Source organism: Phasianus colchicus, chromosome 4 (assembly GCF_987193195.1).
Source record: "Phasianus colchicus chromosome 4, bPhaCol1.hap1.1, whole genome shotgun sequence".
In the NCBI taxonomy this organism is placed as follows: Eukaryota; Metazoa; Chordata; class Aves; order Galliformes; family Phasianidae; genus Phasianus; species Phasianus colchicus.
In genome coordinates this window covers 69,776,357-69,795,951 of record NC_143439.1, presented here as the reverse complement: position 1 = coordinate 69,795,951, position 19,595 = coordinate 69,776,357, and the positions used below count along the sequence as shown (strand labels likewise).

At 45.8% G+C, this 19,595-nt stretch overlaps 1 protein-coding gene across 2 annotated transcripts in view; it reads right to left on the bottom strand.

The window, feature by feature from the left end:
• PTPRA (protein tyrosine phosphatase receptor type A) overlaps positions 1 to 19,595 on the bottom strand; it is a 95,777-nt gene that overhangs the window by 57,225 nt on the left and 18,957 nt on the right. The window lies entirely within an intron of this gene.

The window sequence follows — 19,595 nt, the reverse complement described above, 5'->3', positions numbered from 1 at the left end:
GGGTTCTGCTCCTCTCTGCTGGTACCAGGGGAGCTCCTGAAGCCTTTCAATTTTCATACCTAAACCAGTTACTAATTTAGCTGCCAAATGGGATCATTACGATGAAAAATCCTACCTGTGGGAATCGAGCTCTCTCACTTCAGAGGGAATTCGAGCTCCTATTCTCCAGGATCCAGCCAGGAGTATTTCCTCCGACAGACGCGCTGGCACTCTGCCTGGCTCAAAAACACACTGCAGAAGAGCACTGAGCACTAAGCTACCACTAGGAGTGCTTAAAAAAAACCCCGAAAAATAATCAAGTTTGGACAAAGCATATGGTAACACTTATCACGCCGCAGGTGAGAGCAAATACAATGCGCTCTTTAGAGCACAAAGTAAAAAAAAAAAAATAAAAAAAATGATGGATTTTCAAAGAACAGCAATGCTTAAATACCAACGCAGCCCAGGTGAAAGGTTGCTCAACGCCCTCAGCCTCGGTGTTGTTGCACTCTTGCATTTCTTTGCCCCTTTGATATTTTAAGTATCAAAAGATGTTTGTCTGGAGCACCCAAAAGCTGTATGTCTGTGGCAGGGAGGCAGGGCAGACCCCCAGGACCCCGCGGGCTGCAAACAGCACAAAATCCTGTGGAGGCACCTGGAGGACTGATGATCAAAGCGACCATTGCTGCTGTGCGCAGTCAGACACAGCAAACCGAAAGCAACCCAAGGCAAAAGAAATAGGAATAGAAATGAAGCAGCGCAGGGAAGTGGAATCGAAGGCTGCCTCGAAGGTTGGAAATACTCAAAGGATGGGGGGGAAGGCATGTCAAAATTGGGGGCACTCCATACATAGAATCACAGAGGCATTAAGGTTGGAAAAGACCACAAAGATGAAGTCCAGTCATCAACCCATCCCCACCGTGCCCACTGAGTACAATTTGCTCAGTTGTGGTTTTGTTTTTCCCCATTCTTAAACAGAAATCCCAGAAGCACAAATAGAAATGAGTTATTGAAAAGCCATCTCTGCTCTCTATGAAGGATCATAGAAACATGGAATGCTTTCAGATGGAAGGGACCCTTAAAGTTCATCTGGTCCCATTCCCTGCAATGAGCAGGGACACTCACAGCTCCATCAGTGCTCACAGCCCCATCCAGCCTGACCTTGGGTGTCTCCAGGAATGGGGCATCCACCACATCTCTGGGCAACCTGTGCCAGTGCTTTACTACCCTTATTGTAAATAACCTTCTCCTTTTATCCAATCGAAATCTCCCCTCCTCTAGTTTGAAACCATTTCACCTTGTCCTATCACAACAGATCTTGCTAAAGAGTTCCATAAACAGTTTCTGCAGTTGCTTCAAATGGAGCCCAACTTGGAGCATGCAGGCAGTTAATGGCACGAGCCGCTGCTCCGACTCACTGCGGCAATTCCTGTAATTCAAGCCTGGCAAACAATTGCTGCTCTGAAAAGGGACAGCATCCAATTATTATCTTCTTCCTTGTTAGAACAAAACAAAACAAAAAGGTATGTTTACTATACCTGCATATTCACTGCACTGGAAGTACCCCCACGCAGGCATGACAGCAGCAAGCACCAGCGCTCCTTGCAGCTTCGCCTGTTGATGTTTCTCCTTTCATCTGAGCAAAAAGCATGTCAAAGCTAAACAAGCAGGCAAAAGGAAAGCAAGCATCTGGCTGCCTCCCTGACAACTGAACAAGCTGGCAGCTTGCAGAAGGTAAATCTTTACTACGCTCCTAAGCAAGGCAGCTAACACTTTGCTTTGGTGCCAGCGCTCCCATACATCCTTGCTTGCATTTCTATCCTCCATTCAGCTGTCCTCGGCTGCCCTGGGACTTCCATCCTGCAATAAAATGGTGCAGACACCGAGCCCTGACCAAACACATTAACCCAGCATGCAGCACACCAGCCTATGTGCAAGGGTTTGGTTGGAAGGGCTTAGCTCACTGCCACGCACCTGATAAGAGTCTGCAGCAACGACACACCCAGAGATAAAACAGAAGGGTTCCAACCTTCAAAAGTCACTGACGTACCCGGAACGAGGGGTGAAAGAAAGCTGTAAAGAAAACACTGTGCCTAACAAATCGTTTCCCTTGGCAAACATCCCTGCTTTCCTTCCCTTGCCATATCTGTGTGTGCACACAGGAATCGTTCCCTTGTATTTTCTTGGGTTGGAAGGGACCTTAGAGATCATGTAGTTCCATACCCCTGCCATGGGCAGGGCTGCATCAGGCTGCTCACGTCTCCTGATGGGCACACAGACCAATCTTGGTGACGTTTGGCTGTTAGTAGGGATGTACAGGAATTGTGACCCTACCTGAATGCATTTGGAGATGGCACATTACCCCTGAGCTCTGTGCTATGGGTGTGAGAGCTGATGAATGCGCTGTGCAAGGGGTTATGTACAGTGCAGTAGCTAAGGTCCCATGTCCAGCCCAGGAAAACATTTGCAACCTTTTAATTCCTCTTCCTCTTTAGACTTCCTTAACGAATATAAATACTTACGAAGGAAAAAAAAAAAAAGAAAAAACAACACATGACTCAGTCATCCTCCCTACAGACCCACGCTCCAGGTTGACTGGGAGCAGCTCGGGGTGACATCAGCATAGTGAGGACACGGACTGCAATGGGTATGGTGGCACAGCTCTTGACTTTGGTGCCATCCAAGTTTTGGAGCAAATGAAGCTGACATCTGTGTCTCTTATCCCTCCATTCCAGCCCCTCGAGCTGCACCAAGCTGTGTTTTATAGGCAAACCCATGTGATGCAGCTCTTCCAGCGGCGATTTCCTGCAGTCTCTCGCATATGAACCCAGGGCAGGGACACGGAGCAGCCCTCCAGGAAGCTGCAGCAAGAAACAAACCCCAGCCAGATTTCTAAAAATGGTTATAGCTTCAGACAGCAATAGGATGTTCTTCATTCCTCCGCGCAGATGGATTTCTGAGCTTCGGATATAAATACGGCATTGTTGTAGATGGGATATTGTGCTTTGCTCCTCCGGGTCACAAGTTCAGAGTTGTGGCGTGTCGGCAATGCTCAAAGAGCTGTGAGTCCTTTATGGCCACCATAAATGTTCCCCAGCACCTTTTGTTGGGCAAAGGGTTCGGAGCTACATGATCTTTCATCAGTGTTAGACTGGGCTCCCCATTGGGAAGCTCTGGAACAGGTTGCCCAAGGAGGCTGTGGATGCCCCATCCCTGCAGGCATTCAAGGCCAGGCTGGATGTGGCTCTGGGCAGCCTGGTCTGCTGGTTGGCTGGTTGAATCTAGATGATCACTGTGGTCCTTTTCAACCCAGGCCATTCTATGATTCTATGAAAGGAAGGCTGAAATCAGACAACAAAATAAACCACAGCAAAGGAAGAAGAGTTTTCACTCCTGGCACTTGATCTCAACCATCTCAGTGTGTTAATGGAAGATTTTCATCTATGGGTTTGACCATCGGACTCAACTTTTAGATTTGTTGCCCAAACAAATCAATGTTAAATTCACTGTCCAAAGTTTGTGAGTAAATTCACCCACTTTTTTTTAGGCATGACCAACACAAGGGTTTGCTTACATTTATTTATAACTGCCTTGAAACAACACAACCGTAAGTGTGGTAGGGGCTGCCCTATCACTATCTCTGAAGTAGTGGAGTCACTGTCCCTGGAGGTGTTCAAGAACAGTGGAGATGTGGCACTGAGGGTGAGATGGGTTGGGGTTGGACATGGTCATCTTTGAGCTCTTTTCCAACTTCAGTGACTCTGTGATTCACTCTGCTGCAGTTTTTAGGCTGGGGGACATTCAGCTTGAGCAGACACACAGCCCTAATACCACGGATATCTGTGGGATCTTCGTGGACCTGAGGATCAGAAGAATTACAGCACAAAATCTTTACGTGCATCAGGTTCAAAAGCAACAGGCATCTCACTACATGGGGTAAAAAATATTACAAAGGGCCTATAGGGTTAGTGTCTGGAGACCCCAAACCAGATTCTTTGGACGAGCTGTGAGAGTTCTGCTAGAGATGGTGCTATTGGCAGGACAGCAGGACAAAACCTATGGGACTCATCACGCCAGTAGCAAGGTCCCTGCAATGCTGCACGAGGAGTCGTACCATGGGAATTCTGTAACCTTTGGATGCACGGTGTTAAGCCTGAAGATGGAAACTGGAGTCAAAAGTCATGGACAAAACCTCCCTGTGGATGGAAAATCTACGACCGAACTGTGGTGCCAGATGTTGCACGCAGCTGCAGGGCTTCACTGTAATCCATCACCATAATCCCTTGCAGTCTTAAGATGACCAAACGAAGGAGGGTTTGGTTTTGTTCAGTGGTGTCTGCTTTGTTTCATTGGTGCAGGGTCTGCAGAAGTGGCTTGCTTCTCTGGAGATTCTCCCTGCATCTTTGCACTCCTTGTTTATAAGTACGAAGTGCTGCTTTAAATGGTTGTGATGTGTTGGTTTGGTATTTTTTTATTTAAAATCAGATATTTTCAGTTCAAATTCACTCATATCCTTACCCCAGGTGAAAGCAAGGCTCCAACCAGGATTGCTTAAACCACTGCCTCCCCACCTGTGTGCCCCATTCCTATCTTAGCTGCTATGGTTTGTTAGTGTCCATGCATATTTCAGGGGGCTGGAACTAAATGATCCTACAGGTCCCTTCCAACTCAAACCATTCTATGTTTCAATGATTCTATGATCTCAGCAGGAGCTTGTCCAGTTCATAGATGTGTCCAGGCTGCCAGGACCAGCAACTGCAACAAAATCCCTATGAGCAAGCAGTAACCCCTATAAGCAAGCAGCTGTGTATTTAAGAGGTGAGAAGACATTCAACCAGATAATTCTATAGCCTGTATATCACAAGTCCACCTGGAGGCCCTCCTGGAGATGAACACGTGAGAGGCATGAGGGTGAAGGATTAAAAAGGAACACCAACAGGTTCCCCAGATGCAGCACTGGAACAGGGCTAAATGTGTTTCTTTTTTCCCTTATATCATCCTTTTTTTTTTTCTTCCCTGCATTTATTAGGCACTGAGGAAGTGAAATTTGCTTCTGCAGATCATATGATGGATGGTCAGGCACGAGATGTTCACCAAGGCTGGGCAGTGGGATGCGTCTACAAGGGCAGGAGCTTGTCCAGTGCATAGATGTGTCCAGGCTGCCAGGACCAACAGCTTCAATAAACTCCTCACGTTCCTAAAGAAAAAAGAAATCTGTTTCCCACCTCCTTGGTGTGCTCCAAGCATGGGAGAAAGGAGATTGGGTTCCTTTTTCTGGATGCAGTGCTGGCCTGCAGCATTAACAAACAAACATATGTTGTTTTCCCTCATCTGCTCCTCTTCTCTTGCCATTCTTGTCCATTTGAATGAAGGCTCTACCTTCAGGAAAACAGATTGGTAGCAGGGAAATCCTGCACGCTCCTAAAGAGTTAAACCATAGCCATGGAGCCAGGCACCATTGTAATTCTGGGAGAGTATATTTAAATAGCAGGGAAAGCTGAGCTCGTCCAACTGGATCGTCAGACCACAAGTTCCCCCAAACACAGCTTTGATTTTCCAGTGCAACATACAAAATCCTCTTCTGCTTTCACAAAATGCGTGTGGGATCACGCTCTGTGTTGCACAACATGGCTTAAGAAATGATCCCCAGTGTAGTGCAGAGCTGGAGATCAGCACCGAGGAAGGGCTGTGAGTATCTCTGGCAGCAGATGGGGATGAGGAGCATGTGGTTGCCTAGAGCAAAGCAAGGGAGTGGTAGTTGCTCTCCAGCTCTACACTCAAGGACAAAGAAATCATATGGAATCATAGAATGGCTTAGGTTGGAAGGGATCTTAAGGCTCATCTAGTTTCAACTCCCTTGCTGTGGGTAGGGTTACACAACCACTAGATAAGGCACCAGGTCAGGCTGCCCTGGGTCCAATCAGCCTGGTGTTGAGCATCCCTGGAAATGGGGCACCCACAGCGTCTCTGGGCAGCCTGTGCCAGCACCTCACCTGACAACACTGGCAGAATGGATAAAAGCTGAGCACATCTCCCCAGCTCAACATATTACAAGGCTGGAGCTGGGTCATCAACACTGCTTTCATCATAAGCTGTGGGTGGGATGCAGGAGCTTCCATACTTGGGCTGTTTTCAAGGGGGTGATCGACCTGAGCACTGGGACAACAGGTGGTGGGTGTCATTCTGCCCTTTCCTATCCGCAAGGATCACTGAGTCCATCCCCCACCCCAAACCCAAACCCCATGGCTGAGAGCGGTGCCCCAACGCTCCAGCAGTTTAGGATGGGCAGCCTGTTCCATGCCCAACGCCCTGTGGGGCAGAACCTTTTCTTAACCCCCATCCTAACCGTCCCCTGGATGCTCTTGGGATGTGTAACTGCAGAACTGCCCCATAAGTGACATTAAGGGACGAGCACAAAGTGGAAGCTCTCGGTGACATCCCATCCAGTTCCCAGCCCCAGCAATGCTTTCGGGGAGGGAAAGCTGAAAAGCAGAGCCCTGCAGACATAAGCCGTGTAGGTAACCAGTAGCAACTGTGCCTAATCCATCAGCAGGACAAAACCACCAGCCTCATTTGTACCCACGGCACGCACCGGGCTGAGTGTGGCACGGCCGCAGCCACCGTGCACTCCCTTTCCAGTTTAAGCTTCATTCTGGAGTGGTTTCTCTTTTTTTTAAGTCTGTTTGGAGGAAGAAGTAATTTCAATAGATGAGGCTGGAGTTGATTTGAGTCAAAACGAAGCACAAATGCTCTTTCCTCAGCGTACATATTCAGTATGCAGAGTGAATGTGTTATAGTTTGCCATACCCATAATATTGGAGAAATTACCAAGAAATCTGCTGCTCTAATATTGATGTTCTTGATTTTTTTTTTTTTAATAAATTACAAGGAAGAACAGAAAAATACTCCAAATCATGTTAAAATACTCCAAATTGTGTTGGAAAGCAAAGAATAAAAGCAGCAATTCTCTGTCCCCTATTCAGGGCACAGCACCAAGAAATGCCTCACTGACAGAGGATGCTGGCATCACAGCAGCAGCGTCGTATCACTGTTATGAGCATCAACAGGAATGCATGGCAAGATTGGAAGCAAGGAAGACTCAGAAAAATGTTTTTCCTATTCTGCCCTCGTCTAACCAGCCCGTTGTCTTCACACAGAGGGCTATCAGATTGATTACGTGTGATTTCCCTGTGGTGAATCCATGCTGACTACTCTTGATCACCCTCTTTTCCCCCATATGCTTAGGGATGGCCTCCAGCATGAGCTGTTCCATCACCTCTCCAGGGATGGAGGTGAGGCCGACTGGCCTGTAGTTCCCCAGCTCCTTCTTCTGGTCCTTTTTTGAAGATCAAGGTGACACTGGCTTTCTTCCAGTCCTCAGGCACCTCTCCTGCCCTCCATGACCCTTCCAAGACAATGGAGTGACCCAGCAATGGTGTTCACCAGCTCCCATTGATGCCCACGAATTTGTGGATGCCACGTTTCCCTAAATGACCTCCAATCTGATCCTCCTGGACTAAAGAAAGTCCTTCTCTTTCCAGACTTTCTGGCCTGGGATTCCCGAGGGCTGGCCTTGGCAGTGAAAAATGAAGGTGGCATTCAGTGTCTCTGCCTTCTCTGTGTCCACTGTCCCTGGGTTCCTGCCCCATTCAGAAACAAGAGACACCCAAACTATTGAGAGAAACCTCATCAACATTAGTTTGGTGAAGGAGGACAACAGGTTGCCCAGAAAGGTTGTACAATCTCCATCCTTGGAGGTTTTCAGGGCCCAAATGGATAAAGTCCTGAGCAACACAATCCTGCCCTAACGAGGTTGGTTAGAGACTTCCAAAGGTGCCCACTAACCAGCTCACCTGTTCTAGAGTCAAAGACTATAGAGATCATCTAGTCCAACCATCCACCCACAACCACCAAGCCTTCTGCCCAGTGATCCTACCTTTCCAAGCATCCCGTGATCAGTTAAAGCTTACGCCATAATGCCAGCCTGTGTTGCTATAAACACACAAAAATTTGGTTCCATAATCTAAGAAACATCCCAGCACCATCCAGATCCCGACATGAAGTCCCCTCCTTTTAACTTCACCCTTTTTCTTTACTATGAAAGTGGTGAGGTGGTGGAACAGGCTGTCCAGAGAGGCTGTGGATGTCCCATCCCTGGAGGTGCTCAAAGCCAGGTTGGATGGGGCATTGAGCAACCTGGTCTGGTATTCAATGTGGAGGTTGTTGGACCTGCCTGCAGCAGCGGGATTGGAGCTTGGTGATCTTTGAGGTCCCTTCCAACCCAAGCCATTCTGTGATTCTATGATTCTCACATTCCCCTCCACGAAACACCACTTTTGCAGTGCTGTCAATGCAAACAGGCTGCTGCCCCTCAGGCAAAGCCCGCAGAGATTACAAAAAAAAAAGAAGAAAAAAAAAAAAATCCTCTTGATTATTTATGTCGCTCTTTGAACAACACCAGCTATTGTCAGAAAGCTGTTTGCAGTGTTTTAAAACCCTGAATGTCACATTGAGAGTCTGGTCGTGTCAGTAGGAAAGCCTGCTGCTGCCACATCCCAGCACAAAACGCTTTATTGAAGGCACCCCAAGCCTTCAGCAACACCGAGTCGGGCAGAACCGAAAAGGAAGCTGGTGGGTGTGACAGCCACATTTTATGTAACAGTACTGAAAGAAGCAGAAAAAGGTTGAGTTTTTGTGTTTTTTTTTTTTTTTTTTTTTTAATTCTTATTTTGGCATAGTGGGGGAAAAAAAACAAGGCTCGGGGTGAGGTACGAAAGCTTTGGTTCGCTTTGGGAGGAATTTGGGAGTGCTTAGGGGTGATGGAGCCCTTCCCAGCAGGACTCGGTGTGGACACGGCTTTGTCAGAGCGCTGTCGAGAAAACAGGGCTGGCCCTGCCACCAAGCAGCCTGCTTCCTGCTGTGCTACAAGGGAAGCAGGGCTCTGTGACTGTGCAAACAAAGCAAACCTGCAGCTCCCACCATTCCTCTCCAGGAACAAGAGCTCCAAAGTGCCGCCCAACCACTGCATACCCGAAAGAGAAAAGCACCAGGCTTTTCTCCATGATGCGTAACGTTACGAAGCAAAACTGGATGGGCTGCAATCTTCCTGAGAGCTCCTCTGCCGCACCCCGAGTGCTGCGTTTCAAGTTACTTCACTCGCTGTACCTGCAGGAATTGCTTCCAAAAGTGCATTTATTTCTATCGCTTCCACTAACACCTGGCTCTTGCATCAAGCCTTTCATCTGCAGGTCTTCAAACCATCCTGCAAAGAAAGCAAGTTGTCACTTCCTTCCCCCTCCCACACCCCCATGCGCCGACGAGGAAGTCATAAGGCAAGAGAAACAATAAATATCACCCAACAAAAAGGGGAATGCAACCAGCAGTAGAAAGGACGGTGCTCCCATAGAATCACAAAATGGCCTGGGTTGAAAAGGACCACAATGATCATCTGGTTTCAGCCCCCCTGCTGTGTGCAGGGTCACCAACCAGCAGACCAGGCTGCCCAGAGCCACATCCAGCCTGGCCTTGAATGCCTGCAGGGATGGGGCATCCACGACCTCCCATACGACTCCAACCTGTAGTGCCTATGGAATCCATCCCTTCACTGCTCAGGAAGCAGCTTCTCATTGCTGCTCATGCACCAACGCTCCTCCCAGTGTTGGCATCCCCACCTTTTCCATCTCATGGCTCTGCTTCCCATAAGCAAACAGCCAGGCATTAATCCTGCATGTATCACCTCATCTCCCCGATAACACCCCATTCACCATCCCTCACATGGGGACCTCGGGGCATTTTAAGCCCTATCATCTTATCTCCTCCGCAATCTCAATTCACTGTGAAAATATTTGGTGAAACCTATTAAAGGATTTCTTGATAGAGGAGCACAGATTCTACCATTATTTCTTCCCACGCAATTCTCCCTATCTGATAAAAAAAAAGGCAATGGCAAAGCTTGTTTAAATATAACCCAGTGCTGCTCCTGTTATCTTTGAGGTCCGCATGGGTTTTTTTTTTCCAGCAATACCATCACGCTGTTGCATAAATCAACTTGATTTATTTTTCACTCCTATTTTATGAGCAAAGGCTTTTACTATTCCTTTCGATGCATCACGGTGATTAAGTACCTTCCTACTGGAAAGCCAGTGCTGCCAACAGACCTGCAGCTTCCAGCCCTGAAGTCTTTCACAAAACACAGCACTGAACCCTTTAAACATCAGAGGATGAGAACATCTAAGGGCATCAGAAGCACCGACAGCTTCACAGAGTTGTAGAATCATAGAATCACAAATGGTTGGGTTGGAAGGGACCTTGAAGGCCATACAGTTCCAACCACTGCCGTGGGCTGGTTGCCACCCACCAGCTCAGGCTGCTCCATGAATAAGGCAGAAGGGTTTTAAGGCATGCTATGTGCACAGCCCACCCCAAACAGCTCCAGATGACAGCAACATAGAAAACATAAGGAAACCAAGCAGTGCTTTTCCTAATAAAAATACTATTAAGCTCCTATAATAACGGCCTAGAGAGAACTTGATTTTCTCCCACTAAACCCTCTCCCATTTCCACTGCGGTTAATGTTGGCACGCATTATTTTTGCACAAACTCCAGGAAAGCAGTTGCAGTACAATATTCTTAAAGTTAAATAAAATATTCGTGACAAACTCCACTTTTCCCACTGTTTGCAGCCCAATTACTACAAGCACTGTGTCCGTGGTCCCCATAAGGGCTGGCACCCCGACACCGCATCTCCTTGAAATCATTGCCAAGCCAACGCTGCTGCTGAAAGTCATCAAAGGAAGAGTTCTACAAAATAAAACTTTTTGGAAAGGCGGCAGGTTGCACCTTCTTTGAACACCGAATAACCCTACAGAGCCACCCATGTAATGCTCTGCTCCCTGGCCTCGTGAGAGATTGATCAATGGCAACGTCAAAGCTCACTCGATGAATCTGTTGAAAGTGTTTTGTCACTAAAACATCAACCTGGATTTGTACCACATTTTTCTCTCCACTTCAAAAATGAACATATAATCATAGAATTGTTAAGGTTGAAGAAGGCCTCAAAGACCCCCATATCCAAGCCCAACGCATCCCACCATGCCCACTGACCATGTCCCTCAGTGCCACATCTCCACAGTTCTTAACACCTCCAGAGATGGTGACTCCAATATTTTCCTGGGCGGTCAGTGCCAGTAACCAACCACTCTTTCTGAGACCAAATGTACCAGATTTGGTTAAGTAAAGCAGAAAAATTGTGATAGAGGCACAGGAATTCCAATGTAGGGATCTTAATGTTGCATTAGAACAACTAAACAAGAAGTCTTATTCTATGTGCATTTGGTGATCCCATCACCAGGTACCATATTAGGTGTAGAGTGGATACTTTCGGCTTTGGATGCACTATGCCTACTTCAGTTGCAGCTTTGGGAAAGATAATCTGAGGTTCAGCTCTTGTAGGCTGAATTTAAGATGTAAACACTAGAATAAAATAGGAGGAGGATTTATAAGGTAAAAAAAAAAAAAAAGGTACAATTTTAAAATACTCAATGCAACACAGACTTTGTTGAAAATTGCATTAGAATCATTCAATCACCAAGGTTGGAAAGACCTACAAGTCCATCCAGTCCAACTGTCCACCTATCAGCAACAGTTCTCACTAAGCCAAGTCCCTGAAGACAACGTCTAAACATTCCTTGAATCAATCTCAACAAAGGCATAAAACTCATTATTATCCTTGGGTTTGCTTCACCTCCACCTCTCATGTGCCCATTTGAGCAGCTATTTCAATCCAGCTCTCTCATGAAAAGAATTCACTGCACCAAACGCCAAGGCAAGGAGAATGAATGAATTAAAAATCCAAATAAAGCTTTTTTTCTATTTTTTTTCCCCCTACCATGTAATTGCAAATGACAAACATATCTGTGGTTTACAGAGGAGGCAATGAATTAAAACGAGTCACAAATCAGACCAAAAAAAGATACTTAAGTCATTCAAACCACCACCCCAGGATGGCTTTGGCCCCATGGGACCCGTCTCAGTTTTGTGTAAGGCTTGGAGCCCTGAACTGAGGAAGCACAAAATGAAGAGCTCTCTTAGAAGTTGTTTCTTTCATAACTCAGCCAACTCTCTGGTGCTCCGTGAGCACAGCCATTCACGCCCTTTGGTTTGGTTGCAGGAAAAGCAAATGGCTTTCAGCAAAGAAGTCTTTCATTTGTGAACACAACGTAAAAAAACCAAAGTTTGACCATCTGTAAAATGGCTGCATCAGTTTCTTTTGCAACCGGCCAAAGAAGTTGGCTGCAAAACTGCCGTTGATAGAAAATCAAGCTGATTGGTCCTCAATATGACTTTAAATTGGTACAAAAATACGTATTTCAACTCACTAGGAAGCTGAGGACACCAGTAACCTCACATCAGAGGTGAGGTTCTCTGAACCAGTCTATCATGAATAGTTCCTGTGCCCCAGCAAAAATTCAGCCCATCCAGATGGATGCCTCTTGAAGCACAGGGCTCAGTTTCACAGCAGCTCCATCTATTAAAACCCAGAGGACTTCCCAGCATGGTTCAAGCAGGAGAACACTCCAGAGCTCAGGTGCAGTATCTTTCCAGTGGGCAAATCCAGGATCGAGGTGATTTCTGCTGCCATCTCCCCACGTCACAGATGTGACAGCAGGACAATAGCATGAATAATTTTTGTTACTCAATCGCTGGTGAAGGAAAGCATTTGGAGTCTAAATTAGGAACACGAAAATGATTAACATTAGCATTAACCTCAGCTCCACCCTAATTGCACTACATAAAAGCAGACGTAACAATTACAAAGATAACATTGTGTGTCATAAATATCACACACAGGAATACAGCAGTCACAGCATTCGTTTCCTGACCCGGGAAAGCTGCTATAATTGTAGAACCTTGTGCTTACAGAGGACTCAGGTTTGGCTGCTGGTTGCCAACAGGCATTGGTTGCTGTGATTTCCCACCACGCTCTTCCAACTCTTCGTGTTCCCAACACGTCAACGCGTGGCTCTGAGTTCTGCACGATGCGGTTCAGCAGGAATTTCGTGTTCTTGCTGGAAACAAACTAAGCTCATCCCAAGCTAGATGCGGAGATGCGAAGCAACTGAAGCAGAATTTGTGTCTGTGTTGGTTTGCAGATGTACATTTCACTGCTAAGGGTATCTAAACTGAAACCATCGGCCGCCCCACTCCATTCAGACGGAAGCTCAGGAGTCCATCTTGGCTCCATGTCATTCAGCTGTCAGACCACACAAGGCTGAGGGTTGCTTTCCTTAACCCTGCCTCCTGGGGCTGGTGGTGATTAATACAAAGCCACAGAAGCCACCACACCTCCTCGGATGGGAGCTCTGTCCCACTGACAGCCATCCTTGCAAGCAAAATTCTCCCAAGTAATCCCCTCTCCTTTTAATTTAAGCCTCCCAGATGACAAATACGAAAAGTGCAAATGGCTCCTCCCTCCCTGAGAGCCCCTCGTGATACAAAGACTGAAAGAAATAAAAACAAAAATAAAAACCAGCGTATTTCTCAAGTCCTGCCTTTAGAAATGAGCTTTTCCTCCCAGTGAAGCCTCCTCCAGTAATGCCAGCTTCCAGCTCTAAACGCTTTTCATCCAAGTATAGAGAAGGTTAAAAGCAACACGTTCACTCAGATTGACATTTTCCAATTAAAGTTAAGGGATGACAGTGACTCCCATGAGCAGCACTGGAGAAGGGAGGAGTTCTCCAACCTGGAAATGCCAATATTTTTGGATACTCCCAATTGCTACTGTATAAGCTGTTAGCATCTCTCTTATCCCAGGGGCAAACTACTGCCTTGGGTCTCTTCTCAGTTTCATCTTCACTTTCTACCCAACAAGAACAATCAGTTCCACATCAACACTCCTCTTTCCTTCCTTAAGCTCTTTTATAAATTATACACGGGATTTTATTTTCTGGGCCATTTCCGTGGAGCTCCTCTGGTTGTGTTTTTTCTCCTGAACCAGGATTCCCTCTGGAGGATCTGCTGCTGGCAACGCTCCTTCTGCTGCAATGCAGCTTGCTTGCAAGCCTCCCAGAAGGGTGCCAAGGGTGAAGCTGAACGCTGCCTACTCCCTAGCAGCGCTGCACTTGACGATAAATACCTCCCTCATTAGCATGCTGAGCTTCATTAGTTCTGCTGCTTACCACCTAAAAGCATTCAAGTTGTGCTGAATTTCCAATTTCACAGCTTGCAGCGTGGTGCATTACATACTTGAGGGTCTCCAGCCGTGGGGCACTGACAGCATTTACAGCGTTTTAAGTTTGCGAGCTGCTGGCTGTAAATCTGCTAATGTCTATAAAAGAGGCAGCATGTGCCTCCGAGTGAACAAAGAAGCCATCCATACATTCCCTAAGAGTTTAAGGCAGCAGAGGGGCAAAATGATTGCCCAGTATCACTCACACGGTGTTGGTGACTTTGTGACCTCAAGTGGGAAGTTGGTGTCATCCTACAGACGTGGATTACCCAGCAGCAGGGAAGAAGTCAATCTACACTACAGAACACCATCAAGCCTGGGAAGTGCTCTGATCTCTCCATTCAACCTCCCTGCTTCTCAATTTTCACAGCACTTGCAAAATTCAAAGACTTTGATGTTCTCTGAATGTGGCTGCGATTGCTTGATGGTTCATAAGGCTCTTTGGTAAATGCAGGCTGTCTTCTGTTACCACTCTTGGATTCTCAGGAAACTAAGCTTAACAAACATAACTTTACTCACTGTTAGGTGAAAATAATGAATAACAAGCAATATGTGGAGCTTTTCAGCACTGATGATGCATGCACTTATATTCAAAGGGCAGTTCAAGCAGAAAGGTGTTGCGGACAGCAAATGGCTCAAAGGAGGACTTGTAGTTGGTTTTCTCAAGGCATACACAGCATTATGGCTTTACAGGCATTTCGTGGATTAATCAAACAGAATAATTATCTCATGGTGAAGCGCTGATCTGGAATTAAAGAGATTAGTGTTTGGGTCTCAGCTCTAGAAGTTCGCACCCCTAGGGAAGTCATATCAGCTCCTGCATCTCGCCTTTCCACGAAAACTCCTTGGCATGACTGACTGTAGAACCTGAGTGAAGATGCCAGAGGGGAAGACCATTCCACAGACTTTTTTTAATCCCCTTTCTATCTGCTATGAGGCACTGACTTGGTCTAGTCATGATTCTTTGAAGGAAGATCTTCCATCTTAAGGGATATAAAACAAGCTTGTGTTATCCTTTAAATAATATCTACTGGTGAAGTACGATTTCCACAAATGCACCAGAGGATCATAGCATCATTTGAGTTAGAAAAGATCTATAAAGGTCATCCAGTCCAAGTCAAAGATGTGCAGAGCAATTTCAGCAGAATAACACATTTGATAGCACTATTATAATGTGTCTACAGGCACAAAAGTTTGATCAGAAAAAAATCTGAAGTCAGTTCTTAGCCTAAGATCACTCTAACACAGAAGGGCATGGCAAGAAAAACTGTTCCATGCAGGTTCTCATGTCCATATGTTGTGGTCTCTCTGATTTTGGGTCCTTACACATGGCTGTTCTTTTTGTTTCCTCAGTTCACATCACAAAATCGACTTCATTGAACCATCACAATGGACTGATTTGTAATTTGGTTAATCCACACTGGCTTACCCATAAACTCCAAGTGTCTAACATCCAGCCTTTGTCAGCTTGGCTGTCTACCTATTCCTCTATAAAGAAAAGGGACGTCCAAGACTTCTCAGAATTGCCTTCTTTGCTTCTGAGAAGCTCATTCAGCATGCAAAGTTGGGCTGGCAACCTCACCACTATCCAAAACCCAAAACGCAGGCCAGATTTTGGTGAGGATGAAAAGAAAGGGAAAAGAGTGCGGGTGGAAGAAAAAGTTCAGTCATGTTTCACAATGGTTGTTTTTTGCTTTTGAATCTAAAGCCAAAACTTCTGTTGAATTCAAATTCATGCTGAGCAGTTTGAAGAACATTCCTCCACCATGACAGGATACATCCAGCATGGGACACGAAGAAGCGTTTGCTTTGTGTTTTGGTGGTAACATCTGTGTCATCCAAAACACAAAAGCTGTCATCATCTGACTCCAACAATAGGTGAAAGCCACAGCCACCAAGCCTTCCTCCCACACCCAGCACCAAATTGCACTGGTAGGGCTGCAAGGAGAAACCTCGCCGGGAGGACGCAAATCCCACAAGGGATTTCAACCCAGCATTTTTCCACCAATCTCCAACTGCCTTGAAAACATAATTAACATCACTTGTCTTTTGATTTTATCTCCATTTTCTCAGGTTGTAGGCTATCTGGGAGAGCACTGGGTACATACATGTGGGTATGCACACCAGCACGTGCAGCTACTTGTCTGCAGTTACCAGCTTCTCTGCAGCTGGTTTTCTCAGGGCCTCTTTGGAGAACACAATGTGGTAAAGAACCTTAGGGAAATCTTCCTTCTTAACCCCGTGTAGTCACTGATAAAAAGATTTTTGCTCCCATTGTATCTCACTGATACAGATGAGCTCAAATCAATGGAGCATTCAAGCTCAGCTAGGCTCAGCGCTCCGCATTCCCAGGTGTACTCTGACAAACTGCTCTCATGGGGATTTTAGAGGTGATAAAATGGCCCTTGGAGTAAGGGAGAGACTTTTCTTCCTTTCTGAACATAAATGTTAACGTTTTCTGAAAACCTGAATGATAATACTCCGAGAAAGTGATGGACATCCATACAAAAAAAAGAGACCAAGACAAGTCTTACCCAGGCTCAAGGCTAGCTGCCACTCCAGGCTATGACCACAGCTCTGTCTTTTCTCCATGTACTCTTCTGAAATTGCCCCCATTTGCTGTAGGATTTACCAGAAATAAGATATTTTCTATGCAAAGGAAGGTCTTGGTATAACACAAGAGGTGCAGACAGGCAGGTGAGCTGCGCAGCTACACAGCAGAGGGTGCAGACACAGAAGAAGAACATCAGTTTTAAGAAAAATGATGACACTATAGGTTGAGCACTGATCTGAATCAGAAAACTAGAACATATGTTGCCAAAGGGTTAGAGAATTCCATCTGAGAAAAAAAATACAAGATGTTTCAGTCTTAAAGAACTTCCCTTTTCAGGGAAGATTGCTTGCTACAAACTTAAAGAGAAGTTTCTGAGCCAGCACAGGCAGGGGTTCACCTACATATCCAAGCCAGAAAGGCCAAGAACAAAGCATCCAAACATGTGAACCTGCCAAAACCTCCATGGTTTATCATCTTGAGTTCAACTTAAGACCTCCAACTCTGCTAAACATGGAACAGTTTCCAAGAAAGCTCTGTTGGCAATGATTCTCAAATGCAGCTCCCGACCTGCAGCTCAGCTTCTCTGTGGATTCTGAAGGAATCGTCCTTTCTGCTAGCCTAACACTGAAATCCCACAGTGCTTTTGAACAATGTGCTGCATTTCTCTAAACACGACTATTTGTGGAAGCCTGGTTGCTGAAGGACTAGGCACCAAGCTGAGCCCAGCCGTGCCCCAGAAAACACTGGGTTTCCTGGCCAGCTCTGTGCAGCACCCACAGTGCTTCCTTCCTACCCTGCTGGGATCAGAGAAGTCATTCTTTTGGAAAAAGCTGTGCAAACCCAGGAGTGGCTGGGTGAAACTTTCCTGTCCAGGGCAGAGCGAGGCAGGCACCAAACCCTGGAGATCCAGCAGGACTGAGCAAGTTTCACTCCTCAACAACGCCCTGCAATGGGATGCTGCAGCTCAAGACAGGAGGTACTGATGGATGTTAAAAAAACAGAGCAGCGTTCAAAGAATCACAGAATCACTAAGGTTGGAAAAGACCTCTAAGATCACCAAGTCCAATCCCAGTCCATCCCCACCATGCCCACTGACCACATCCCTCAGTGCCACATCTCCACAGTTCTTGAACACCTCCATGGACAGTGACTCCACCACTCCTTGGGCAGCTGTGCCTGTGCCTGACCACTCTTTAGGAGAAGAAATGATTCCTAATATCCAGCCTGACCCTCCTCTGGCATAACTTGAGGCTATTACCTCTCATCCTATCACTAGTTATCTGAGAATGTTGTTGCTTTAGAAACCATGAGACCACTGAGATCTCTACTCAGAGGAGCTGTCCAACCTGAGAGCACTAAGACACTTCTGATCCCAACGTTTCCAATGGGAGAAGCCAATGAAGTTTTAAACACTAAGCTTTGAAACTTTCTTACCTGCACACTGCAAATACAAATTCCCTAGGTTTGCCACTGTTATACCCTATGGTAAATCTGAGCAGGAATATATGAGTGACATTGCTAAAAGAAGTAGCCTGTGACAAGCAAATGTGACTAGAAAAAACAATGCCCAAGAAGACTAGAGATACATCCACAGGATTCCCTTCTGTATTCTTCTTGCCATATTATTCCACCATAACATCCAAAACAGAATGCTTTGTAATTTGAATCAAGGTGCTGTGTGGTGGAACACTAAAAAATAACCCATAAAACAGTGCTATAACACTTCCAGGTGGCAATGGCTATTTCACAGCCACAGAGTGAAAAGCCACTCTGCCCAATGCTCCTCTCCAGTAGCCCGTGAGAGTCAAAAAGCCCACAGCATCTGTATGCCACAGTAACAACATCCATTGCTGTGCTCGGTCTAACAGCTCACAGCATCTACAACAGCAGAATGAGCCCAGTGGGAGGCAAGCAGAACAGAAAATACACGTAGTAAAACACAGTATGAAATTCATTTGAGTACATATGCACACACACACATAAACAGACCTGGAACACATTGCTAAGCATCCCACAGTTTCAAAGAGAAGCATTTAGTCACCCGTGAAAGCTACAACTCATTTCAGTTTGAAACAGAGGTTATCACACCAGGTTTGCAAAAGAATTCAAAGAATTTCTGCATGAAACCATAAATTGGTCAAGTTTGTAAAGCTTGCTGTGTCAACATGAACCTACGTGAAACTTTTAAGGAAATACCAAACCACATACACAAATTTCATCTCTAGACAGTGTGAATCTACATACACAAAAGCCACAGCAACAAAAAATGCTTTGGAAAAGCCCTGTTTATAAAAATCTCCTGATTTCAAGCATACATCTCAATTTGCTATACAATCCTAGAAGAACTTCAGTCACAAGAACTGCCCACAACCTCCCTGCTGGATGCTGGTTTTTAACTCACTATCATGCTGAGTAACATTGCTTCTTATTTCATGACCTTCCTTCTTACGCCATGACCCTCCTTTCATCAAAAAGGCTCTGTTCTTTTTTCCTCTCTTCCTCCTTAACAAACCTATTCACACCAGAATTATGCAACAGCTGTGCCCAGGTAATTTCAACCTAACGCTGGTTTGTATGAACAACAACAAAAAAAAATAGCCTTATGAAAAACCCTTTTCAAAATAGAGCAAATATTAACATCCAACTCTGTACAACTTGCAACGTGAACTACAAGTTCCAAAAATGACAGATTCATTCAAGGAAAAGTAAAATACAAGACTCATGAAGGTTTGCATCAAATCAAAGCCTTAGAAAGTTTAGTTCACCATGAACAAACAGAGCAGCTGCTGCAAGGCTGTGAGGTGTGAATCCATGAGACTGCTGCAAACTCTGCAC